We start from the raw sequence: 27,242 nt of genomic DNA on the forward strand, positions 1-27,242 counted from the left end.
TGAGGACAGATCTTAATTTAATATGGCTGAGTTGAACTGTGTGTTCCCTTCCTCGAGATTTTAACTTTACCCTTAAGTTGACTCTTGCCTACTCAGTGACCTCACACCCTGATTTTTCCATTTACTTCCTGGACTGCATTTGAAGTGCATATAAATCAACTCTTAGGTCAGCCCTTTTCTTGAGATGAATAATATTTGTATTCTTGTCCTGCAACACGGTTTTACAATGATGTCAATTTATTATTTTTTTGGCAGTCTAGACTCTCGTTTTGTTTTGCTTTCATTTTTCTTTTTCGGTGTTGTACACACAGCGAGTCCTTCTCTTAGTCTCGGTGATGGTGATTCCTTTAAAGAACAAACTTTTCCCTTCCTGAGGTAAATCCAGAAAATGGCATGTTGTGAAGTTCTAGCTGAGCTGACCCAGTCTGATGTGGGTTTAAAGCAGAACTGGGCCCAGTCAGGGACTGTCACATGGAAGGATAGCCAGAAAAAGGGAGACAGGAACCCCATGAATATGTTGTCACCTGATTCTTTGGTTGACCATGAACAGGCTTATTGCCCCTTCCGCAATGTAGGACCCTGGCTAATTAAAACCCCACACTCTAATGATCTCATGGTCACTGGTTTCTTTTCAGGGACTTTCAGGCTACATGTGGAAAAGTCAGTGAAGCAGAAACCAGTTCTGATGACCTTGTCCCTGAAACCATAAGGGAGGGAATTCAGCATTGAGCAGAGGGAGGGTGAAGCAGACAGGATTTTTTACTTCAATGTTATCTTCTAAGAGCTTAGCTTTTCATAAGAGCACAGTTCCCATGGTACCATTCCTCCCCCTTATAAAAGACCATACAGCGGTTGTTCGTGCCCGTTGTTTGCTTGTGTCTTTATGAGATCACTGTGTCTAATATTCTCTATTGGTGGACTTAGGGTTTTAATGATTTATGCCCTTCCATAGTGTCAAGTTCACCCAGCTGAGTCTGGGAACTCAGCAGAATTCACACAGTAGGGTCTTCAGAGTGTTGAGTCATTCATGAGATGTCTAGGGCACGTACCAAAAGTTGACTGTGGGTCGGTGCAGCAAGTGACCAAGAGACAGGTCCCTGAAGCGAGGTAACCTCTTTGTGTGACTGAGCTTTCTAAGGCTTGAAGTTATTCAAAAAATAGGAATAAGAAGTGTAAAGGGAGGGCTGAAGTGATGTCCATAAAATCTTTAACAATAGTGTTCAATGAATGTCAGTTACGGACAGTTGTAGGGACAAAAAGTTCACTTAGAGGATCAGTGTGTGTCACGCAGACTGAGTCAGAAAAGTCTGAGTTGGAACCCCTGCCTCATGCATGGCTGAGTGATTCTGCAAACCTCACATGACCATGTTGGCTCAAACTCAAGGCTGTTGAGAGCCTTGTATTAGATAGGGGGTGTTCTAGATATGGCACCTAGATTGGTATGTTAGCTGGTTCCTCATGCTGTAGATGTCCTAGGGTGTTAGATATTGACTCTGGGAAGCCTTCCATTCCAGTTTCATGTGTATCAGGCACACATGAAGAAAAGAGGTCCTCTTAGGTGGACAGCCTTCAAGTGGACATCAAACATTTAATGCTTGCTTTCAGGGTTGAGAAGATGGCTCAGTTATTATTTTTCATGTTGCTATGATGAAATATACTGGCCAAGGATACAAGGGAGAGAAGTCTTATTATGGCTCATGACTCAAGGGAACAGTTCATGATGGTCGAAGAGTCATAGAGGCAGGAGCTTGAGGTAGCCGGTCTCATGCATTCAATCAGGAAACAATGATTGATGTTAGCGCTCAGTTCATTTCTACATTTGTGGTTCAGAATCCCAGCTCAGGGAATGATACTGCCCACAATGACCCCAACGTCAATGAACCCAATCAAGATTTTATTTTTTTTTTTACAGGTATGCCTAGAGGCATGCAGCCTATGAGATTCTAGATCTCATCAAGTTAGCCATTGAGATTAATCATTACGGTGGGTGCAGTACTTGCAGTATAAGTCTTGGGGCCTGAGTTCAAATCCCCAGAAACCACATAAATCCAGGTGCAGTAATGTGCATTTGTATCCTGAGTGTTCCTACAGGCAGATAGGAAGTGGAGTCAGGGAAGTGCTGACTAATAGGAGACTTTGTCTCAAGCAAGATAGAAGCAAGGAGAGAAGGGACACCTGGATTGTTCTCTGACCTCCACAAATTACTATGACATATTGGTTCCACACAACCAGTATGACATTTAGCATTCAGGTACCAAAATTCTGTCTCTGTAGCTGTCTCTCTTGTTATTTTTCTACTGGTGTCTCTTTCTGACTCTCTCTCTCTTCCCTCAACAAGATATAAAACAAAACCCCAAACTAATCAAAAGCACATTTTTTTCCCCCAGAAATCAAAGTCCCAGAAGCCTTTGGTTCCACAGTGCAAATATTGCTGTTTTCTCAAAGTTAAACAGACGAACTCATTCTTACAAAACAATAAATGGAAAATTCTCCTAATCCACCCCCCACCAACCAAGAATAAAAGCCCCAACTGAGAAGTAGTATATAGTGCTGGTGAGGGTCTTCTGGGACACCAAGTGCTTTGGATTTCAACAACATATTCAGGAGGTGTCACTGCTGTGTGACTTCCGGGTGTCTTGGCCTCATAGTCTGTATATGTTGAACTTCTGGGTAGAGTTGTGAGTGCCCTAGAGGATTATACTTCTTTTGTCAATGAAGAATGAAGCTTCTGACCATTGCTTGCTGTTGGGTGGTGAGGTGAGAGAAGGAACCCAGTGTCAAAGAGGCTATGTGAGAGTTCCTTGAACCAGGCAGGTTCATGAGGGGCAGTGACACCCTTCCTGGTGTGACCAGTCTGCTCTCTGTTAGCATACACAAGCCTGATTTATAATCACAGTTGGACAGCATCTGAGTCTAATTACCTGGGTATATGAAAGTTCAGCGCTCTCAACCAAGTTAGCCATTCAGGGATGCACTTTACCAGAAGCAGATGGGAAAAATAAAACACTCTGGTTTATGAGTATTTTTCTATTCAGGGGAAGGAGAAAGAACAAAAAGAGTTGCCAAATTGATCCTTGTCAAGCACTAATTAAATATTATTCATGATTAATTTTGATGTTGATGTATTCAGTGTTTTAACAGTGTCATAAATATCTGGAAGAATGAAATAACTCACTTCGTGCAGTGTAATAAATCATACGCACTTCTGTCCCCATGTGGCCTCCTGAACCAGCCTGACTATTGTTTTTAAAAATAATACAGTTACTAGTGACTTTCCTGGAATGTTATTCATGGATGTGAGGAAACAAATCCTAATCACACTTAGAAGTTGCTATTCCATCTGTGTAAAACATTTATATTTACAAAAATTATGAGCCTACTGTTTGGAGGTGGGTTATTAGCAAGCGAAGGTGATGTATCTAGGACCTACTTTTGAAAATCCAGGTGGGTCTGAGGAGAGGCGGGTAGATGGGAATAGAAAGGAAGCAAGAGCAGCCTTAAATGGCTGATTTTTGAGGCATGGCAATAGACCCATAGGAATTTATTTAATAGTCCCTACTTTGATGTATTTTTACAATTTTAGACATTATGTATTTGAATAGTATTTTGTGAAGAGGAGCTCGGGGCCTTTCTTTGAAAACGATTTTGGCAACTAGCCCTCATCGCAAGCACATATATTACTAATCATGTTAGAATATATATTGAGTCAAGTTTGGGGTTGATAGACCATTGATGATAATGAAAATAATGATTGTAGCTCCCATTTAATTGAATCTCAGCAGTAGGCAGAGCCTACTTCAGATCTTTTACATTCTCATGTGCCCTCTAAGGCCTATGTGTGTAGCTCAGAGATATGGTTTTTGCCTAGCATGACTAAGGCTCTGGGTTCAATCCCTGGTACAGGGAAAATGCAAGATTTTTATTTAGGTTAAATATGTTGACCTTAGTTTGAAGATGACAAAGAGAAACTTAGGGAGATTAAATTATTTCATAAAAGCTAGGCACTCAGTGGCAAAACGAGGTCTCTGATATTCCAAGGTTAATCCTTTTAACTTTTATTTTTAAAGGGGCTACATTTACTGGGGCTTGAGCCATACATTTAAATCACTTGAACAGGAAGAAGACTGAGAGATATTGTAGTCCCAAATACTAAGTAAATGATATGGCTTCTCTGGCTCCCCATGCCATCCGTGAAAGACATTGTTAATCAAATTTGTCACTTAATGCCGATTAAAAATTCTATTCAACACAGTGTCTGAGATAGCTCAGGTGGGGAAGAGTTGTAATCTGGCAGAAACCAACCCATCATTTCTCTTTTCTTACTTCCTAACAAACAGACAACCAGAGAAAGCCACAACCCACTCAAGGTCCCACTGCCGGTCACGGACACAGTACGCACTGGTCTTGACGTGAGCTCCAGGCTGCCTCTTCCACGTGCTCATTAGCAGGTGCTTGGAACAATGCGATGTCAATATCGTGTCTTTATGAGAGAGAGTGACAACATTGCTCAGCACTAAGATAGTACAGCTGTGAATCAAACCAGGTCATTTCCCAGAAGCATCTGGTGCTTTCCATAACAGCAACAAAGCCTTAGGCCAAATTTAGTCAGACAGCTGCAGTTACGGCCCCACAGCTTCTAGCAGCAGACGTCTATGGTCCCCAGTCACTCTCCTCAGGGACAAATGTGAAAGGCTCTATTCTGTCCAGTCTAGAAGCATGACATAAAACAGCTGGCTGGAACAGACCCTCACCACCTCACCTTCCCCAGTCTTGGTGGATGTGGAAACCACTCGGCTGACCTGTGGCATTCCTTCTCCCAGAGGACCTCTAGATTCAGACTTCTCACATGGTCTTATGTTCCTGTCTCCCTTTCTGAAGACGTTTGGATCCTTGGATGACTCCGACACACATTATTTACCTTGGCAGCAGAATTTTCCTACCTACAGACCTGTGCTTGCCCTAAATCTTGTACTCTATGGGGGTTTTGTGGATGAGTTTCTGTCATCCCCAAGAGACACAGAAATGACGCAGGAATTTCAAATGGAATTTGTGTCTTTTTAAAAGAAAATACCTGTGGATTAAGCGGCTAATAGGCTAATAGAAACCAATTTGTGTGACAAGTGTAAAAATAACACACCCACATCCTGTTGTGAATTTGTACACCATATGCTTGGGTACAGCCATATGTCACTGACAGACTATTAAAATGGAGTTACCTGTATTTTCTTAGGTAATTAAAAAAAATTTTTTTTTTGCTGTTTGTTCCTAATTTTTAATTGTCAGTAAAGAACATTGGGCCAAAGGATTATTTCAAACAAAGACACAGATCAAATGTGTGGAGGGTTAGGGTAACCCAGTGGCTGATGGAAACTGTTAGTGTAAAGAAGCTCCTGGTGAGGGATGAACAGGTTGGGATCTGCATATGCTCTTACTGGCTGGCATTTCAGATGGAAGATAAGTGGATAAAGACAAAGCAGCAGAGCAGTGACATCATCTGCCTTTGGAGGGACTCACCTGTGCTTTGAGTTAGAGACTTGATTCCCTACAATGCTGTATGCGTGCCCGTGAGACCAGCAGGGTGACTGTAAGTGATTGGCAGGTTTATTTTTGTTGTTGCTGTTTGTTTGTTTCTTTTCTAAGTTATGCAGCACTGGGGAGATGACTGAGTCAGGAAAGTGAGGACCCAAGTCAAGGTCTCTAGCACCCACATAAAAGCTGGATGTGGTGCAGATCTCTAACCTTAGCACTTGGGGTCACGGTAGGGGAGAGGCAGTTGGGTCTCTGGCCATCCAGTCTAATCAATGGATGAGTTCTTATCTGGGAGCAAAACAAAGCGGAGAATGATGGAAGAAGTCACCTAGTGTCACTTATGGAATCTATACCTGCATAAATACACACATACACACACATACCTGCCCTCACAATAGACACACATTCACACAGACACACACACACACACACACACACACACACACACACACACACACACCAGCTATACATTCCTATTAAGGATAAGAAATAATACTATAGCATGCTAAAACCATTTTTTTCAGTTGTGACTAAATTAGATATTTATGCTTCTGAACAGTGAGTTAAGGAAAAGAGATAAAGAAGTAAAGAGAGCATATAGCAGGAAAAGGAGAAAGTGGCACACAAATGGACAACGTTCAGAGGACATGGACTGATTCCCCAAAGACCCTCTGTTCTCCTCCTTTGGTGACTGGAGATAACCTTGTGCCTGTACAAAGCATGGAATTCACATCATAAGAATGCTGGGGGAACTTCTTGAGTTTAGAGATGAGCCGCACCTAGGCGGAGCCTGCCATCCACTTTCTCTTTGTCTTTTTGATAGACACCCTCACCTTTCGAATCTGCAAATGTAGAAGCTGAGATGATCTCTGAGTACCTTCCAGCCTTGACTTCTACACATAGTCAGAATTCCTGGAGGCTGGACTGGTGACTCTGGTTTAGAAGTGTGATGCAGTTTTATGCAGTTAGTGTGTGTGTGTGTGTGTGTGTGTGTGTTTGCCAATGTGGTTCATTTATACTCATGTGTATGGAGAATGGAAGCAGAGAGCAAACTCAGATACCAGTCTCATGTTCTACTCATAAATTTACTTTTAAATTAATTAATTAATTAATTTTGAGAGAAGTCCTCTCATCAGCCTGAGGTAGGCTGGATACCAATATCTGCCTCTTTTCTCCTCCCCAGGGTTGGGCTTACAAGTGCAGGTAACCATGTCAGCTTTTGTTTTGCAAGTTCTAGGGATTGATCACAGGTCACCTCTTGTTTGCAAGTGCTTTCCTGACAGAGTTTTTTCCTTGACCGTGTCTCTTAGCATGGACAAAGTGGCTTCCTTAGAAGAGCCACACTCATTCAGAATAACAATTTGACTCTGTTTGCGAAATCAAACCCAAGTGTCATTTCCCTTTTATCCTACTCAGGATCTTTGGTGCGATATGCAGTGAGTGTCCCTCGTGCAGCACAAAGGAGGGTCCCACAGATGATGTGGTGATGGGTACTCTGGAACTGATTTTTAGACATAAGGGAGGACGGTGGCCAGAGGGATAGGAATGGTCACTCAGAGACAGCCACCCAAGTCTGATCCAGAGAGGACAAGAACGCAATTGACTCCAGGGAAGTGGTGATGGTGCCAGCACTGATGCCAGGCACTGGGACATACAGCAGTGACAGGGACAGTTATTTGATCAGGCTGCAGAATGGTATGAGGGGAGAATGGGGGAGTAGGGTCAGCCTGTGAAGGGTTTGAAAGGCCTTACAGAATAGTGAACTTTTGGCAAGCCATTGTCCACTATGACGAGACAAGCTTTGATACTGAGAATTGCGTTGAACACAGGTTTGGGGTATTCTTACTTCATTTTAAGGGATGGTCTCTAGATCTCCAACAGCTCAGCCAACTTTGAGGGCTTTCTCTTGAGGAGGTCTTTCTAAATTTGCTGACCAGAAGAACATCTACTGTCTAAGATGACAACAATGATGTCATGATGCTGTGATGATGATGACAATGATGATGGGTTGATGATGTCATGATGCTGTGATGATGATGACAATGATGATGTGTTGATGATGTCATGATGCTGTGATGATGATGTGATAATGATGTGTGATGATGACAATGATGATGTGTTGATGATGTCATGATGCTGTGATGATGATGTGATAATGATATGTGATGATGACAATGATGATGTGTTGATGATGTCATGATGCTGTGATGATGATGACAATGATGATGTGTTGATGATGTCATGATGCTGTGATGATGATGTGATGATGTGTGATGATGACAATGATGATGTGTTGATGATGTCATGATGCTGTGATGATGATGTGATAATGATATGTGATGACAATGATGATGTGTTGATGATGTCATGATGCTGTGATGATGATGTGATAATGATGTGTGATGATGATGTGATAATGATATGTGATGATGACAATGATGATGTGTTGATCATGTCATGATGCTGTGATGATGATGTGATAATGATGTGTGATGATGATGTGATAATATGTGCTGATGACAATGATGATGTGTTGATGATGTCATGATGCTGTGATGATGATGTGATAATGATATGTGATGATGACAATTATGATGTGTTGATGATGTCATGATGCTGTGATATGACAATGATGATGATGATGATGATGATGACACAGTAAATGATGATGATTTAATAGTTTTGTTTCTGAGACAAGGTTTCCTGTGATCCAGGTTGCCTCTAATTCTATGTAGCCAAAAATGACCTTGAGCTCCTGATTCTCCTGCCTCCATTTTCTAGGTGCTATGATTACAGGTGCAGCTATAGTCTGTGATTATAAACACTCAGTCCCCTGACTCTGGCAGTGAGGGGTGACGGATGACCTCTAACGCTGAGTCACACTTAGACCAGGTGAACGATGACGGTCACTCTGAGCTTCTTCAGATGCATGCGTCTCAAGAGGCTGTCTTCCTAGATTTAAAAATAGGCACACTCCATCTTGCAAAGACCTGTCACGCTGTAGCTTTCGCACAGAGCTTGAGAACCACCATTCTGAAAGCTAACTGCTTGTTCTTTGTGATCACCATAGAACAGCCACTGCCAGGCTGAAGAAAGTAATACAAGAAACAGGGCTTAGTCAGCAGTCAGAGATGGGCTCAAGGCTTCCTGGAAGAGTTGGATACAGAAGATAAAGAGAGCCTGAGAGCACGCAGTATCTTTTTGATAAACACAGCTATTTAAAACTATGGCAACAAGCCCCTGCCTGGCTCTATCCCTGAAACAAAACATAGCTCACCTCTCTTGCCCCTTGTAAAAGTCAGCAACTCCTTTCTTATTTATTTGCTTTAAAGATTTATTTATCTAATGTATGATGTATGTATGTATGTATGTATGTATGTATGTGTGTATGTATGTGTGTGTATGGTATGTGTGTGTGTGTTTTGTCTGCATGTATGTCAGCACATCAGAAGAGAGCATCCGATCCTATGGGACTACAGTTATAGATGGTTGTAAGCTGCCACGTGGGTGGATGCTGGGAATTAGACTCAACTTAAGAACAGCCAGTGCTTTTAACTACTGAGCCTTCTCTCCAGCTCCACTTGTTCACGTTTAAAATTTGCACTTGGTTCCTTCCATTTGAAGAGTTAAAAATGAAAAGAGACTATCTGGCAGACTTCCTGGAGTGCCCAAAGTCAAGATGTATCATTGCTGCCTGCTAGCTGAAAACCTTGTGCCTCTATATCTGTCTTCCCCGCTGTAAATAGAATACACCGCCTTAGAAGAATTGGGATAGAGGAACTAAATTGAAAGAAGGTAGCAATACTCATGAAAGTGTTTGATAAGCAACAGGTATAGATGCCATCAGGTGGTGAGTTTGGAGGTCGCTATCACTGTCACCTAGTATTGTACCAGAGGCCACAGCTTACACAGGGCAGATTTTAGTGAAGCTGGAGTGTTTTACTGGAAGGACAGTGAGGTTCCTTCTCCCATTGTGGGCAGACGGATCTGAGTGGCAGAGCAGTTAGCTGATTCAGCTAAGTTTTTTGGATAAATGGACGGAGCAGACGCACAGACACCAGTCTTCCAGTGGGGACCTTGCATTTTCTTCTATCTGTTTGCTTCATTCTTATACCAAGGACACCTCTGAGAGACATCCAGAAAGAGTCCATCCTCTTCCCATAAGAGAATTGTCCTCCTTCAGTGAATCCAGATACAGCCAGCCACTTATGTCCTAACATGAGACTCCTGGTATAGGACTTGGCAGGCAAGTCCTGATGGGAACAGCCCGGAGGGCTTGTCACTGATGTCTGTCAATTCCTGGAAACCCTAAAGCCACTCAGGTGAGCTTCCTGTGGAGTTGGAAAAATCATTATTATCAGCTTGGAGGGCTGGTACAGCAAGAGCTGTAGTGATGTCCTAGCACTTTCTGTGTGGTTGACGGTTAGTGCGTGGATTGGGCCTGGTACCACTGATGTTCCTATTTTCCAGGCAGTTCCTGCTTAGGGTGTGGCCTCCAGCAAGTTGGTGTGGCCACTACAGTTTATAGGACCAGATTTCCCCTGCGAAGATTCTGATCTTATGACTTTGTTAGAATAGGCCTAACATCCCAGTTTGCATTACAGCTTAAATGCTACCCTTCGAGTCCTTCAGAGATCAACTTACAGCAGCCAGAGACCTCTGGGATAAGCTGTTTTCCAAGTGTCTTGGAGCAGAAAAGCCAGTCTCATGGCACCATCACCTCCATCCTGTGATGAAGGGCTCAGCATCAGTGACAGCCAAGGTGTTATGTGGTTTAAACAGTAGGTTGGTCACAAATTAGAGGATCTGAAAGAAACAGTCAACCTGAAATGTGACTTGGTAGGTTGTGGAGGAATGCATCCAAGTTTCTTCCCTGTTGTAAGCAATATTTTTATAGCAATACCAGGAAGCATAAAACCCGGTTAGAAGTGGTTTCTAAGGCTGGGAATATGGCTCATCAGGTTTAAAGGCTTGTCACGCAATCCTGACCACCTTAATTCAGATACCCTGGACCTGGGTTAAAAATTAGGTAAAAAGAAGGCAGTGTGCATCCGTCACCCCAGTGCTCCTACAGGGAGATGGACACAGGAGGCTTGTCTACCCTGGGCAGTCAGATCAGCTAGCTTGGAGTGGGTTCATGCAGGAGCAGAACCACGGAGAGACCCTGCCTCAAACAAGGAGGAAGGTGAGACTGAAACTGGTTCAAACACACATACTCTTGAGCACACACACACACACACACACACACACACACACACACATCATAGCTTTCACACTATATACACACACACTGATCCACTAAACAAAAAATATCCCAAAACAAACAGGTGTGGGGGGAATTAGTTCTGATAGATTATCTTTTCATAAAGGCAAAAAGTCTTTTATAAATTAAAAAGTGTGCTTTTAAAAAAATTTATTTACTTCAAGAACTATTTTTAAGTGGGTGGTTTTTAAGAGGTTGGAGTTCTTAAGTCTGGGTTGAAGGCAGGGTTTGACTCCCCCCCCCCCAAAAAAAAAGAACACAAAATAAACTATAACAAAATAAAAACAAAGAAACCACAGAAAGTAGGATCCTGGCATGACTTAGCGGTACAGAATTTGTGTCTGGGCCATGGACCCAGCTGCCTCCATTCCTGGCTTGGGAAATTCTGCTGAATCACTGGCCTCTGTGGGCTAATTTTGCTGGACCTGGACCTGTGGGTGGGGTGGGATAATCTTTACCATGAAATAAGAGCAAGTCCAGGTCCCCATCAAGGACTAGCCAAGGACTAGCTTTTCCAGTCTGGCTGGATCATCATCAGTTGTCTTTGGTGCCCTCTGACGTCATCTTGCTGATGCCATCTTGCTGATGCCTTCCTCTCCAGGGGCTGGGTCACTCTTGTCATGGTCTTTGATCAAAGCCATTGCCTCTTTGAACAAGTTCAAATTCCTTTCCTCTTCAGACCGCTCTCTTTCCATTTTTAGGGTGTGTATTTGTTGGGATGTGTAACAGTTTTATCAAACCAGAATCTACACACCACAGTTTTGTGTGCTCACCTGTAGTAAACTGTTAGTCTTTAGTATGTTCTTGTCTTAAGTATGGTCTGCCAACTTAGAACATTTCCACCCTGGAAAGAAACCTTGAATACTTCAATCCTTACTTTACTTCTAGGTCAGTGCTTCTCAACCTGGGTGTCTTGACCCCTTAGGGGTCAAACGACCCTTTCACAGGGGCCACATATCAGATATCCTGCATATCAGATATTTACATCATGACTCATAACACTGATGAAATTGCAGTTATAAAGTGTTAATGAAAATAATTTTATGGTTGTGTCACCATGACATGAGGAACTATATTAAAGGGTGAAAGCCTTAGGCAGGTTGAGAACCACAGCTTTAGATAATCCATATAAATTAAATCACATACTTTCTCATCTTTCTCCAGCACAAAGTTGCCAAGACTCGTCTGTGTTGTAGCATGTTTCAGGGTCTCATTCTGTTTTGTTTTCAAAACAATATTTCACTGTGTTGGAATCCCACATTTGAGTTGTTTCTGTCTGGAGCTGTTTGGAATGGAACTGCTAGGCATATGGGCATACATCTTTGTCCAGCTTTCTGATTTTATGTCTCTTAGGTGCATGACTAGCCGTGGAATCATATGAGGACTTCTCAGACCACTTTTGCAAAGCGGCTGCACAGGCAGCTTAAAGTATTCTGTCTTCTCTCTAGTGTTGTCAACCCTTGCTGTTCTCGTTAAAAACCTTAGGCCACTCTATTGAATATGTAAAGGAATCTCTCTTCCTTCTCATGGAGTACCCTTCCACTGATAGTTTTACGGTGATTCCCAAACTGCATATTCTGACTTATTTGATCCTCTTAGGGCATATATTTTTTAAAGACACATTATTATTATTATTATTATTATTATTATTATTATTATTATTATTATCTGTAGAAAGATGACATACTGCAGTAAGTCTCTGAGAACCTTTTCCATGTATTTAGAGTTTTATAGACATAATGGAGCCACTAAATGGATTAAGGAAGAAGCTACCTTCAGGACATGACTTATTTTTCCTGTGAGAGATGAAGTTGGGTCCATCCTTGGGGTTTCTCCCTTATGACACCAGCAGTCCACTGAACATGGCTGTTACAGAATAACAATCCCTGTTGCCAATTAGACATTGACTGTGGCCTTAGGGATGGATGTATAAAATGGCCTTGGGTCCCTCACACCAGAACCTAGGGAATTCTTGACATGGTGATGTGAGAGGCATACATTTAAGATCTCACTGAAAAACATTGACTTCCTTTATACTTAGTAAGTGAGGAAAATTATTGTGCATGGTACGGAGTCATCTCTGTAAGGGGCCCAATACTTTTTATTTTTTTAAAACAATTTTCTAGGCATACCTAGCTGGTTAAGGTTCTAAAGGCAACTTCTTTTTATAACAGCTCAAGTTGTCATGAAACTCATTGTAAACCAGTGCTTTTCAGATCGCATATAACCTGTCTAAGGAACTGTGGCATCTACAGCATTCTCACTGGTAGCTCTGTTTTGACAGCCATTGTTTTTGTCCAATAATACAAGATAAATATTGCACATTGGTTCCTTTACTTGGATCATTCCCTTTAATTCCCACAGCTGCCTTTTAGCGTATGATTATTACTACCCATGTCTTCCAGATCAAACAAGCAAACAAACAACAACAATTTCAGACTGATCAATACATCTGTCTGGCCAATGAGACTGGATTGCTGACCTTCTGGGAAATATCACTTTAAAAAACCCAAACCAACATGATAATTTGGGACCATGGAGATGGCTCAGCAGATAAATTGTTTTCTGTGCAAGCCTGAGGATGTGAGTTCAGATCCCTGGTCTGTAATTCCAGACCTGGGGAAATGGAGACAGGAGGATGCCTTGGGGATTAGGGCTAGCCAGTCTAGTCAATGTGGTGAGTCTCAGGCTCAGCTAGAGAGCTTGTGTCAGATGGAGAGTGATTGACAAGGGCCAGAGACATCTGATGCCAGCCTCAGGCTTTTACACACGCTCGCACACACACACACACACACACACATTCACAGACACACATTTACACACACACACTGACACACACACACTCACACCCACACACACTCACATACACACACACATACTCACACTCACACACTCACACCCACCCACCCACACACACTCACACACTTTGAAACAAACAAAGTCATCCTGGCAGTTTTACACAACAGGAGTCCAGTAAGACTGAAGAAAGGCTTACTAATCCAGACTGTTACCTGAGAATATCTGGCCTCTCCTCTATTCCAAGATTGCTGTTTCTGTTTCCTTTTAAATGCACTGGTTTGCCTCAGGTCAGGCTGCCTCTATGCCTTGGTTCCCGCTGCTTGGGGGAGGAGGTCCAGAATGAAGTGACATGCACCTTCCCAGTGAATGCATCAGGATGGCAAAAGTCAAGTTCACTGGCCACTTCACCTTCCCTGAACCCCAGGGAAATGTGGTGAATGGCATCAGAGATGCGGAGAGATATGGTGTGCAGGCACGCAGTGGGCACCTGAGGAGAGTGGGACTCTGGCATGGCAAACCCCAGGAGGATGAGGGACAGATCTGTGGGTGGTCCAGGACACCCGTGGAGCACAGGTTTTCTGTTGTCACAGATGGCCAGGTTCTATACCAGCTTTCTTCTAGAAACTCTCTTATGGTGTGCACGGCTGTCATAAGCAGATAATTAATTACATTCTATTCTGATTGCCTTTCAGTGTCGTGGGTATTAGGGGCTGTCTTGAGTCCCTTTTGGAATGAGGTTGTCATCTCTATTGAACAGAGGAGTTTGCGGTCTTAGAGAAGTAAGAAAAATCCGTTGCTCTTGTCAGACCTGAAAGGCAGAGTCGTGACTCAGAGTGGGGTGCATTTTCTGTATATTCTGAAGCTTAGCTTTCTGGATACTGCACTTACCTTTGGGCTATGGGGCAGAGTCTCTGCAGATGTAGGAAGAAAGCCATGCTGCAGGCAGGGTGCTTGGAACCTTAAAAGAAGGTCTGGTTTAGGCAGTGGTTTCCCTAGCAAGCGCCTCAACGCCAGGGCAATGAGTGTTATGCTTCCTGACTTTGTGCCCCAAGTTTTGTGTCTGAGTTGAATTCAGACCCTTCCACCTCCGCTCATGGGAGGGCTCTGCCTTCATTTGCAACAGGGAAGCTACCCTGTTTCCCTGGGTTGATGGAGGACAGCACCCAGTCTGCTAAATGCTCCCACATACACTTGCACCCCCATCTCTGCTCATACACCCCTAGAAGGCTCTCCTTGCCACCTTTGCCTTCTACCCTCCTTGAGACCCCTGTGTTTTAAGAAAATGCTTTCAGCAAGTGTCCCGATTCTTTGCTGTCTGTTTGGGGGTCTTGAGACTCCAGACTCCTCTTTGGAAAAGGCTCTCCCCAGGCTGTGTTGACATCTCTGTGGGGCCAGAGTTACTCTATCAATTCTTTATTAAGACCAGCTATTTTTTATTTATAATGCCTATGGGTTCATTAAAAATGGCACTTCCTATAGGGGATACCAGCAAAGCTTTTAGCTAGTTTTTTTTTTTAATCAGGTTGTTAGAGCAGCTATAAATATTTTAATACCGAGAAAGAGCAGAACCTTCATCGAACTTAATTTGTTCTGGAATCTAAGTGACAGGCTTAACAGGGGTGCCAAGCAATTCAGTGTAGTAAGTCCTGATAGTGGAGTAAAGAATACAATTAAATAGACCAGGGAGCTTTCTAGAAGGGCCACAGGGGATTGTCTTGGCTCCAGGACCCACTCCCGTTCTTGTACGATCTAGCATAGCCACAGGCGGTGTCCAGACCCAGTTAAGTTCCCAGGAAGCCAGAAGAGTGTTTTTGCAGAATCTATCTTTTAAAACATCAATGGGATTCTTTTCCCCAGAGGCTGGTCTTATTAAATTATGTACAAAACCAAGGATAAGAAGTCAGCCCGCTTCTGCCCATCACAAAAGCATTTGCGCCTTCAATCTTGATTACAATTGTAGGAGTTTTCAATGTAGTTTAAACAATGTCCACTTGGGGGCACTTTATGATTGAGATTGAAATCCATCTCTCTCTCTCTCTCTCTCTCTCTCTCTCTCTCTCTCTCTCTCTCTCTCTCTCTCTCTCTCTCATACAGATGCAGACTTTAAAACACAGTTAAATAAATACACACCCAAAACACCAGAAAAAAAAACTTCCCTTGAAGTTTTATTAATATGGCAAATGGAAAAAAACAATATATATATATTGTTAGATGTTCATGTGGGGAATTGAGGACAGCGTTTTCTAGGATGCTTAGCATGTAACTCTTCATCTCTGAAATAGGTGGGGCACAGAGGTCTAATGAAGGACAGTCTACTGCTGCCTGGGCATAAGTCCAGGTTCCAGATGGTCTTCAGAGTCTACCTACACTTGGACAGTTTTGACATCATAGAAAGCTAGTTTGGGTTCTTAATTAGAACATTGTTACACTATGGATACATTATTAACTTTTCTACTGTGGAATAAAATGAAGCCAATTATGATCCCATTTATTCAAGAGCACCTGCCTGTGCACAACTGCCCTCAGAGAAGGAGAGAGCACCTGTCTGTACACCTGCTCTTAGAGAGGGAGAGAACACCTGTCTGTACACCTGCCCTTAGAGAGGGAGAGAGTACCTGTGTTTACCTGCCCTCAAAAAAGTAGAGAGCACCTGTCTGTACACCTGCCCTCAGACAGAGGGGGGGGCACCTATCTGTGCCTACCTCCCTCAAAGAGTGATTCACAGAAGATGGCCTGACTGTTTCTTCAATTCCACCTCATTCTTTTTTCTCCTGTGTTCTTGAGCTGTGATTGGCAGAATTTTCCTCATTCTCACTTCACATTTTTATATCACTCTGGCTTTGCCATCTCATCAAACCTTGTTCTCATTTTTTTTTTTCTGCTTCCTAGCAAAGGAAGGAAAGAACCCTAGCTGTTGAGTGTCTTTCCTTCTACATCATGCTCTCCACCCAGAATGCTCAGTTCCACCCCATTCATCTCTCTCATTGGATGGCTGGCCTGTCTCTACACAGCATCACAATATCTATTGTTTTCTGATCCATGAGGGTGAGTCTCAAGAATTCCCTCTGGTGGTAACCAACTCCTTGCCAAAGCCTTAGGTCACCACTGTGACCTTGTACTTTCTGTCCAGTGGAGGAGAGATATCACTCCCTCTAGAAAACTGTCATTTTCACCAGGGAGACAATGTTTCCAAGAAAACACACACATACACACACACATCCCAACACCACCCCCTCTCCAATTTTCACATTGTTTTCTGGTCTTTGTGCTTTGTTTACCAGCCTTTTTCTTTTAGCTATGATTTTTTTCTTTTAATACAGAACTCAATTTTATACCCAGCCCAGTTGCACCTTAATTCAAAGGGTTGCATGCATATCGTTTTCTAACAGAGACATCAGAGACTTTCCCAGCCCTCTTTGACATGACATATACTGTATTCCCTACCAACAGGAGGAGTCTGATTCCCTTTTTCTTGACTCTAGTAGCTTTGACCTACCCAATACAGTGGAAATGATGCCATACAAGTCTCAGCCTTGGCCCTGAGAGTAGCTCAGATTGTATATTTCAGTCTACTAGGCTCTTGTCCAAGACCTCCGCATGCAGAAACTGCTTGCTTTCCTACAGAGTGTGAGAGATGGCAGCTTCAGGACACTGAAGATCCCCCTACTTGGAGGGCGGATCATCCCTGAGGTGATCTAGTGACCCCCCAGATTTGGATGTGAGAGCTGGCCCTTTACCACATTCCAGTGTCTGGTGGAAGACTCCTAGTTACCTGTGTCAGTCAGACTATTCAGGTAGACATAATGGGGTTGTTCCTCTTTTGTCCTTCAGGTAAGACACTGTCAATTTAAAAAACTTCTAGTTACACAGTAGCAAGGCAACATCACCCAGGATGCTACTGCACAGGGACACTGGAATGATGCCTAATTTCTAGTTACCATGCTCACACTCCATACTCGGCCTGGCTCTGTGCTGAGCACTTCACACTCTTCTAGTATTCTGCAAGTCCCTGGTGGGAACTTCATGAGGTTGGCATTTGTTCACCAGAGCCATGGCACTGTAAGATGCCAGGGGTGCCATCTACACTGTGTGCTGTGCAGTTTTCATGGTGGCTTCAGCCACAGAAACACTGCAGGAGGTGGTAGAGCTAAGGTTTCAGACGCTGAAGTCTGAGTACTTCACTCTATGTGGCTTGAATAACCCTTACCTTCCCTAAGATGCTTTCTTTCTTCTATCTCTGTAGCTGATGTTGACCTGCCCACCATCTGCTCTGTCCCTAATCCCCTCATCTTCCTCACCTGCCCAGCCACTCATTTAGAGGAGTAATGAAGGCATTAGGTATTCTATGAAAAATCTTGACATATACCTGGGGACATTTATATTCATTCACAATGTGAGATCTACTTGTGGGATGCTTGTAACAGTTACAAGAAAAAATATATTTCTATAAGCATCTGTAGCCACAATCTGGATCTCATGCTTTACCATATTAGCTTCAAATTCCTTTTGTCTTCTTAAATCTATTTACTTATTTGTATATGTGTGTGTGCTTGTGTGTTTATATGTGTGTATGTCTGTGTGTGTGCATGTACACATATGTGTAGAGTAGGTCTGTACGTAGAGGTCAGAGGATAGCTTACAGGAGCTGGTTCTCTCCTTCTATTATGTAGGTTCAGTTATCAAATTCAGGTTGTCTGGCGTGGCAGCAAGCACTCTTGCCCACTGAGCCAACTTGCCAGCCCTCCTCTGTGCCCCTTACAAAGAAAAAGAACAGGGAATCAAAACTTTGCCACCTTCTTCCTAAGCCTAAAGATGTTTACCCATGTTCCCATGTTCTCTCATGCTTTTCTGCCCTTTCTGTATCTGCTCTCTATGACCGGATTTCCTGTTGCAAGCATGCTTTCAGCTTGACATTTATAATCAGTCTGCTGTTGTAACTTGTCTTTGTCCTTTTGCAGGTTGCTTTTTGAGACTTAGACATTCTAACACACGTAGCCAAGTCTGACCATGAAATCACAGAAGCCTAGAGCAACACACTGTTGGGGACAGGGGTGGTTGAGTGTGAGGGACCTCATGGCCCTTTAGCCAAGGGAAAGAGAATATGGTTTTAAAAAGAAGTGAAACATACAAACAGAATGGGGGTAAGCGTGAGTGTGTGCATGTTCACATGTGCACATACATGTCCGTAATGCTCTCTCTACAGAGGGAGGGAAGGACTAAGGGAACGGCCTGTGCAGAGGCCTGAAGGCTGGAGGACATACCACATTCTGTGGGCATCATTAAGTGGCACAGTATACTTGCAAGGTGGAACTTTAGGGGTGAGGTGACTAGAAATGAGACGGGGAACAGTGCAGGGCACTTGGCTGTCATGATTATTTGTTGAATCGATAAATGGATAAAAGTTTTTAGAGCTACAAACACAACTGTGAGGCAAACCCTGGAATACTCAAGGCATTGTTGCTTAGTGGGGCTCCCAAAACCCCGGGTTTCAAGTGCTCCTGAGCATCTGAGGGAAGAGATGAGCTGCACTGGATCCCAGCAAGCACAGTTCAGCACCCAGTCTTTCAAAATGCAGGACTTTTCATGTCTCTTAAGGAAAAATAAGAACATCATAGGTCATTCCTGGAGACCAGGCAGTTATTGGGGCTGGCGTGAAGAGCCATCAGATGAATTTGAGTCTAAGACACATATTGTGTAACATAAGCTGTTCTTAGGTTGGGCTTGCTTTCAGAAGATCCAGTATGTATTATTACTTTTTGCATCGACCCAGATTGGTAGCTCCATGCTTTCTCTATCAAGTGTATCTGTATTTCTTTCAAGGCATGTTTGTTCAGGAGAACAGGGCAATTGTCTCTTTATAGTGACCCAGCTGTTGCTAGTGTGTGCACTATTATATGGAGGTTGAGAAAGGGATAATAAAAGCCCAACAAATGAAATAATTAGTAGTACCTAAATTTACACGGTCTGTCTGTCTGTCTGTCTGTGTGTCAGTCTTTGTCAGTTTGTGATGCTATAGTCACGAGGCCAAAGACAAGTTCTGCCTTGGTCATGTCCAAGGCTGTCCACAAGTGCTGGCTCTACAGGGCAAGCTGACTTCCTAGTAATTATTACCATTAATTCTCCCCAGGCTGACCTGAGTCTGACAATCCATAGGTAACTTCTCAAAGCCATTCAAACACACCGTCGGATGCAGCTCCAATAGTCGCTCCTCTTTCCTGTGAAATACTCATGCGTCACTGAAGTCCCCTTCCTTTACCAAATCCTGGCCTTTCTTTGGGGTATTGCTGGTGTGGTGAGAAGACAGCAATGGGAATACTTCTGTGGTGATGAGGAGAGCTAGCTTTTTTTTTTTTTAATTCCAGTCTAGGGGCTACTGTGGGGGTGGTCGTGGGAGAGGATACTCAAGGAAAATTGATCAGTCAGGGGAAGTTGCTGAGGGCAAGGAGACTTTACCGTCTTGGATTCGGATTCATGAGAATGTCTTTCTATGGAATCTCTGTTGCAAATGATATCTATATTTTCAGACTCACCCACAACACTGTATTTGGCTAACATTGCAGGAAGACTGATAACATGGGCCCATCCTGGCTGAGGCTTCATGGTCTGAGTCTTGGTCCTTAAAATTTACCTTCTGGGGCTAGAGCAATGGCTCAGAGGTTGAGAGCACTGACTGCTCTTTCAGAGGTCCTGAGTTCAATTCCCAGCAACCACATGGTGGCTCACAACCATCTGTAATGGGATCCAATGCCTTCTTCTGGTGTGTCTGAAGACAGCTACAGTGTATTTATATAAATATAATAAATCTTTTTTAAAATCCACCTTCTGTCACCACCTCTCTGTCCTGATGGGGCGCTGTTCATTTTTAGTGCTCCATTAAGAATTGATCAGTCAGATTACTGATCAGAGAGAGTTCAGCAATAGGAAGAAAGGAAAATAGTAGCTCATGAAAATTGACTGGGCACATCAGGCTTAACTGGAAAGTATAAAGCCGAGTTACAAAAAAATCCAAAACCAAACCAAACAAATGAAAAACCAACCTAGCACCATCAGGACCCCTTGGCTGGTTCAGCTGTAATTAAAACATTAAGTTATTTTGGAGGCTTGTGAGCTGAGCAATACTGGAAAACTCTGAGTGGGTCACCTGTCTGCTCGGACACCACCCTGTGTGCAGCTGGTGGCTGCCTGCTGTATAGACAGTCTTTTTTTTTTTTTTTTCTTTTTGACACAAGGCTGGAAGTTGACCCAGACATGGGAGGGCAGTTCTAACCAGAGAAACCTGCTCGGTACACCATGATTTTTATCTTTAAAGAATGTGTCCTGGTTCCATTAATTGTCGGTTGTCACCTCCAGGGTCACATTCACCCAGCGCTTCACTTTTCTCTCCAGCCTTAATGAGATGAACTGATAGGAGGCATCGGTCCCTGTGCATTTTCCTTTTGGAAAAATGTGCTCTAGAGTCAAATGACCCCCTCAACCATAGCCACGTAGTTCCTTGGGATGGAACTTTGACGTGCATGCAGTTCTGTGTTTTGGGAATGCTCTGGGCTCTGGGTCCTCTGGGCTCAGGGAAGGTTGGTTCCTTGGTAGCAGTAAGAACAGTAGTTTTTAGGTCATAAAGAAAATGGGTGGTGAGGGAGAAGGAATCTGACAGAGAAGTGGGGAGGGAGAGGGGAAGGGGAAGGGAAGATTTAGACGCATTGCCGGTGGCTTCTTAAGTCACACAGATGAGGCTGTTGAGTGTGAGTTTCACAGCTTGTCTCGGAAGTTGAGAATGTTTTAAATGTTTCCTTCAGAATGACCTTATTACTATATGATCATTTGAATAAGTTAAATTGGTCAAAACCCACGACAACAAAGCAAGACTCTCTGGATGAGGTAAGTTAGCCCAGTGAGGGCGGATGGTACAGGGGTGGCTGATTACATGGCCACCGAGGCTTCAGGGTGTCTCTTTGATATCACCGTAATAACTGTGGATTACATGTTTCAGGTCTCATCCTGGTATTCATTTTCAGTCCCTTTTATAACTGGCTTACAGAGACACCTCAAAGCTCCACGATTACTCCCTTGTTGCCCCCACAAACTTTTCTACGATTCCTACAGGATCCCGGAAACACTATGCTCTTTGCAGTTTTTCTTTTACTCACAGAGCAGACGTCCTGTTTTTCTGCACTTCAGGGCTATGGGGCTATACTGAGCATTGTGACAATGACTCTGGCATCTGTGAGTAAAATGAGGGTTATGTATACCCTTTTCAAACCTGAGTCTGCACAAGACAGACCCTCACTTTTTGTTTGGAGCCATTAGAAGTATAGCCTTGAGGTCTTGCTCATTTAGAGAAACTGTGGGGTGGGCCCCTTTCTCCATCACCCTACCCACCCTCTCGCTGGCTGCCGTAGTTTTGCATGGAGTAATTGAGCAAGCGAAATACCAAACGTATAAAGGGTGGCATTATCAAAGTGAATGAACGAACGCTTACCTAGCAGAACTATAAGACATGGAGAAATAGGGAGACAAGTTAATGATGTAGAAATTGTATAGCTTTGCTGTCTCCGAATCTCAGCAAATGGAACACGTGGCATTGGGTCATTTTTTGCATTGATATGAAAAGAAAATGAGTTGATTTTACAAATAAATGGAGTTTGTGTTTCTATTTGTTATTCATGACTGTAATGTTTACTTCTCCTGGAATAGAAATATGTCACCGAAATATTAAATATAGGGAAAATTTTTTTTCTGCTTTTAATAAAGAATTTTTTTTTGCATGCTGGGCCTTCATCTACTTTAATACAAATGTTCTGCCTCTCCCTTAATTTGCTGTGACTTTGTCTGATGAGGCAGTGAATAGAGATATCATAGAAGGAGGAGGGAGAGGAGGAGGGGGAGGAGGAGGGAAAAAAGAAGGAGGAGGAGGAGGGGGAAGAAGGAGGAGGAGGAAGAAGGAGGAGGAGGAGGAAGAAGGAGGAGGAGGAGGAAGAAGGAGGAGGAGGAAGATAAGGAGGGGAAAAAGGGGGGAGGAAGAGAAGGGAGGAAGGGAGGGAGGAGGAACCAGTGAAAGCACAAGCATGTTAAGGTTATTTGCTAGAGAATTAGATGATGGTCTTGCATCAACTTCATTTTCTCATAGGTTTGCAACTTTGGTGTTTCCAAGTCCTATTTTGAGAATTAAAATAGCCTAGCGTTTCTTAAAGTTTCCTACTAAAAATGTACCCCATCCATTGTTGGTGTCATAGTGGACATTGTTTCTTTCTGTCTCCCAATTGTCCCTTCTGATAACAGAAGTCTTCCTTTTCTTACCCCATGCGTACTCTTATTAGTTCAGGTCCAAGGCTGACTTCTCCAAGTTTCCAGTCACCGAGTAAGCAGTGAGCTTGTGTCTGAGGCTAATACAGTCCTTGCCAGTCATAAGATTTTTGAGACAAAAGTACCTTAGAATGGGAGGGAGTATCATGTCTAAGCAGAAAAGCTGGTGTTCATGGAAAGTTAGACTTGAAAGGATGTCCTGCGCCAGTCTCCCACCCAATGAGAGCTACCCCACAACACACAGGATAGTAATTACTCCAGCATCAACTCACTTCAGTTCCTCAAGGAGTTCAGCCTAGAGTGTTGCTTTCCTTTCCTGTTCTGGCTCATAAGAATAGACTCTGAGTTCCAGTATAGTTTTCCACTATGCCAGGGGACTCATTACCTCGTCAACTACTGCCTCCCAGGTTAAGAAGAATCCGAACTTTAGAAGCTTTTCCATCCTGATGGGCTGAAATGTGGTTTAGTGTGGACTTTAGACATTGGTCCTAATTCTGCATCAAGTAATGCAGATCAGAGCACGCCCCTGCCCCTCTACAAGACAAGGCTTCTGAGACTGCAGTGTTAGCAGTGTGTCCCACACTCGCCTGTCTTCTCTGCTCTTAGTGGAAAGGCCCTAGCTCCCTTCACAAAAGGGGGCAACTCTCACCTCAAGCACCTACTTATAAAATGACCCTCTGTGCTGTAGTGAGCATGGAGTTAGGACTTCTTTGTTTAGAGCTTTCATTGCCCACCTTTCTGATTTGTAAAAAAGATAAATACTTGCTGTGAACCAGCATCCTTTTCTTTCTCTTACATTATTATTCTTCCCAAATAATTCCTAAGCCAGGCTTGTGCTTGGGTTTCAATAGCCTGGATCTGTGCTAGGACTTTGCATCCGGATCCACACCACTCAGTAGGTGTTATTTTGCCCACTGTGTTTCTGCCTCACTAGGATCCATATTGTGCAGAAGGGTGAAAGAGAGAGGGCCGGCCCCCTGAGAAAGCCCACGGACTAAAGAAGAATATTCATCTTACCAAGTTAGAATGGCATCGGCTGCTGATAGGAAAGATGAAAATAGTGGCGTAAATGTCCACAAAGAAGTGTGGAGCGGTGCACAGCTGGATAATATCTCAGTAAATCCAAACCGGATTTGCATCTAGATTTGCTTCCACTGTCTCGGTGACTAGCTGTCATTCTCCACGGTGTCTCATGGCCGAGGGTGTCTCTTTTTTCACGCGCTATTCATCTTCCAGGCACTAAGTAGGAAGCACAACCTGCCGTCCACCCCAACCAAGTGGGCTCACTGGGAGCTTCTCCCCAGTCCTTACATGCAGAGGTCATTTGATTGGACTAACCACGAGGAATTGTTCTCGGGGTGCATGGCATCATGCTCTGGATAGCAGGGTAACCAGACAGATACAGAAATTCTAAGAAAGAAGGGTCAGTGGAGAAGACACCACACATTTGTGGTAACCATCACTGGGATGTTTTCTTTCTGGCCTCAGAAGGAAAGAGGGATTCTTGGGCATCAGCTCTCCTCACTTTTAGGGGAACTTGGGGCTCAATTATGCTCTGAATGAGAGAGTTAAAGTGCAGTTGTCATTTCCGTCTTCCCTGCATGTCTCCTTGCTGCTGAGAGCTGGGGTTCATCTGATGGAATTTGCAAGAACAAAGATGAGAACTAGGAGAGTCTAGTACATGTGTGAGTGCAATTGAGCCTTCTTATTCGTCAGCAGGAGTACGTTCTGCCTTTTCCTCCTTAACAGCAACTGTGTTGAGAATTAAATTCCATATAATAGAATTAAAATCCATTCATATGGATGATTCTTGCTTTGTGGAGTTCTGATACCCACAAATTTCAGTTAAATGAGACAGAGCATCACAGTGCATTTTAAATTTCAGTTACCACAGGTATCAAACACGAAAGCATCACTTCTAGCTCTTAAGGCCATAGACAATTATGAAAATAGGAAATGCATATCGTATCCAGTGACTGAATGGGTCACTTCCTCCAAAGTCTTTGGAAATGGCCACTGTGTATCTGTTATTCACTTGATAAATAGAGGACAAAATGGGTACCTCTTTGTTTCCCAGTGACAGATTCAAGTGGTAGTTTATAACTATAGAAAATTAAATAAGGTAATGGTGGGGGATAGAGAAGAAGGAAAAGGAGGATGAAAGAAAAAAGAAGTGCAAAAAGGAAACAAAACCATGCTTTGCTTCTAACTTTAAAAATAAGAAAAAGAAAAAAAAAAAAGAGAAAAGGCTGAAACTAAAGTGATAATATAGATTTCTAGAATGCTGTGGAGTGGTTTCCTCCAATCTGAAACATTCCACCCTGGAGGAAACTTTCTTAAGTTTAAAGAGGTAGATAACACTTAGAAAGTTCAGGAAATAAACACACACTAGTGTTAGGAAGTTCCTGAAACTTAGAAAATTTATAAGACCCTACCACTACCAGCAGCACATTGTAAAAACGGTAAGAACCACTGGAGAGAAAAGACGCTCTAATGAGCTGAGATGCCTTTGAGTCATGTAGGGAGCCTCAGGGATGCGGCTTTCCTGAATTGTCAACCATAGTTGGTGGTTTTTTAATGATTCAGCCGACATCAAGTCACCCATGCTCCTGTAAATGATTACTCACCCATGGTCCTGTAATAAACTCACTGAGTCATTAAGCTAGACTTTGGTGAAATTGTTCCTTTAGTCTGGTGAACAGATGTTTGTTCATGACTCCCCAGGAAAATTCACACAACCTAGAAGAAATTGCTGGTCATGGGAATATGAACACTACTGCCTTTTGGGGAGCCCTATTGTCCTAAAGCATAGTCAAGGCAAATTTATTAAAACCAGTGGAAGAAAGTGGTTATAATGAAAAGATGACACTATTCTAACTCAGTGGCTTTGTCAAAATACTACACATTAAAGGAAAATTTGGAGATATCTCCTGACTTTGAAAGGGATATGACACAAACTTAAAGAGGTCTGTGATAACCTCCTACGGCATAAAAGAAAGGAGCCTTCTTCCATGTTGTAAGTTATATGAGGGCAAGAAGATAAAAATAGTTTACAACTAAATCAAGCACTCTATTCACAATGCTTATAGTGCATTAAACAAGTACACCTTAGTTTTACTTGTTTTATTTTTCTACATTTTTTAGACCAGGAAAATATTTTAATGTTTTGATATTTCTCTTAAAGTCAATAAATGATTACAATATTTCCCATTAGTTATTAACATAATTTTACAGTTTCTACCTATATGACCATTTTTGTAGTTCAGAACACAATATAAAGTTAAGATTACTTATAGTTCTGTTATGTGATTTAACGTTCATATTAAGGTTGCGACTTGAGGTAGAGATGATAATCACTTACATTTTAATTTGGAAAACAAGACCCATAGCTATTAAGTTCAAAACACACAGCTAAATAACTAGTAGGGCTTGAATCAAGGTAGCTTTGGCTTGAATTCTTTACTCTTAATAGCCCATTGCCTTGATACAAACACTGTCCAAATAGTGCCAGTGATATATAAGGTATAAATGACAAAATGTCCTAAGTAATGACTTCACAGAAGTCTTTCTGTGTCACATTCTGCTGCTGATGAATCAGAGTTTTCATAAGCAGTAGAAACCAAGTCTAGCATAGCAGATTACTACAGAAAGATCCGTAGTGGATTTTCTTAAATTCACTTTTGGGGTCCAAGAGTTCCTGAGTTCTGCTGTTATCAAAAGATGGAATATACTCTTCCCTGCTCTTGATAAATCTCGGTTAGCTTTAACCATATCTCTATTCATTTATATTGATCATGTGATAGAAGGGAGGTAACAGATTTTGCTTTCTTAATGGCAGGACATTTTTTCATTTGGGTGAACTGGGGTTCTCCACTTTATCAGGCTTTGGAATAGATTTTTATATAGCAAACTTCTCACTTCAGTAGAAAAGGGAATTCACTGGACAAATGTGAGATTCAGGGCAAAGCTGAAAAGCAGAGGCCTCTAGCAGGACTCACTCACCAGTCTTATGAGATACCACTTTTAGAGTTTGCATGTCTGTCCTGGGATTCATGAGATGGTACCTTGGTAGAAAGAAGCTCCAGGTTCCCTTAAAAAGTTTTATTATTATGTGGGCCTTTCTTCTACCACCAGACTCTATGTGGGTATTCTACCAGAAGAAAGCAAGGTGCTGCGATTAGGAAGACAGTGACTGCTGGTCATGTCTAAAACAACAACTGTCTAACAAAGTAGCTTCTCTTCTTTGATGAAGATTTTAAAACACACACACACACACACACACACACACACATACACACACTACAAAACTTACACTATACCACATACACAAAGCACATACGGCACACATACA

At 42.7% G+C, this 27,242-nt stretch overlaps 1 protein-coding gene across 2 annotated transcripts in view; it reads left to right on the forward strand.

Moving 5' to 3' along the window:
- Positions 1–27,242, forward strand: part of LOC308431379 (uncharacterized protein) — a 156,333-nt gene that overhangs the window by 15,070 nt on the left and 114,021 nt on the right. The gene's annotated exons all lie outside the window — the stretch shown is intronic.

Source organism: Micromys minutus (genome assembly GCF_963924665.1).
Source record: "Micromys minutus genome assembly, chromosome: 17".
NCBI lineage: Eukaryota > Metazoa > Chordata > Mammalia > Rodentia > Muridae > Micromys > Micromys minutus.